Genomic DNA, 876 nt, shown 5'->3' with positions numbered 1-876 from the left:
ATATCCATGACATTAAGGTGTGGCAATGGCGGTATGCATGTCTAGGATTGGATCCGAAGGAGCTTGGTACTTAGCGATCTGATGGACTCACCACCTCTTTTCCGGTTTCCTACCTGGTGCATAGCTTCCATTCACTTTAACCCTTAATGAATTAATCTTTTGAACATCAAGTACGATTTTTGGACTTAGAAAGGAAATTTTTTTTTACGTTTTTGATGTGGCATGCCGGATCCGGCCATAACTTCTGGGCCGGGTTTGGGGTGCTACATTTAGTGGTATCAGAGCCTAGTTACAACAACTCGGCTGTGGAATGGGTTTACAAAATTTAGATCTTCTAAAAAAAAATTTATAAAGATTGTGAAAAATGCGATTTTCAAAATTTAGATCTTTAGAAGGTGGCATTCCGAATCTCCGACTCAAGCCTGTAAGTATTACTCTGAACTCTTCTGAATATTTTTCTAAATTATCTGTCTGTACTGAAACCCTACTAGGACACTCTAGATAGGATGATTCTGAAACCATAGGAAAATCTGATAAGAGACTGAAACTGTAGCTAGACTTGATTCTGCGAAAACAAACTCAACTACTGTCGATTCATAAAACATCATAATAAACACCGGAATATTAATTGATGCATAAAATTGTAATCAAGATAATACGATATGAGTACAAGAGGCCGTGGACGGGGCCGAGGAAGTGCTCGAGCGAGATCTTCGTCTTTGAGACATATGCCGGTGGTGGATGCACCGGTACCACTGGCAATAGAGGTAGAGTCTCATGACCGCGGTGCTGAGGATGATACCCTGTCACAGGCAATGCTTCGTGTTCTGGAAAGGGTTGCAGGAGCAAGTTCGGGCAACGAAATTCAGGGACCTA

The sequence above is a fragment of the Gossypium arboreum genome, chromosome 6 (genome assembly GCF_025698485.1).
Source record: "Gossypium arboreum isolate Shixiya-1 chromosome 6, ASM2569848v2, whole genome shotgun sequence".
Taxonomy (NCBI): domain Eukaryota; kingdom Viridiplantae; phylum Streptophyta; class Magnoliopsida; order Malvales; family Malvaceae; genus Gossypium; species Gossypium arboreum.
The sequence above is the reverse complement of the archived record's forward strand: the minus strand, read 5'-3'. Positions refer to the sequence as shown.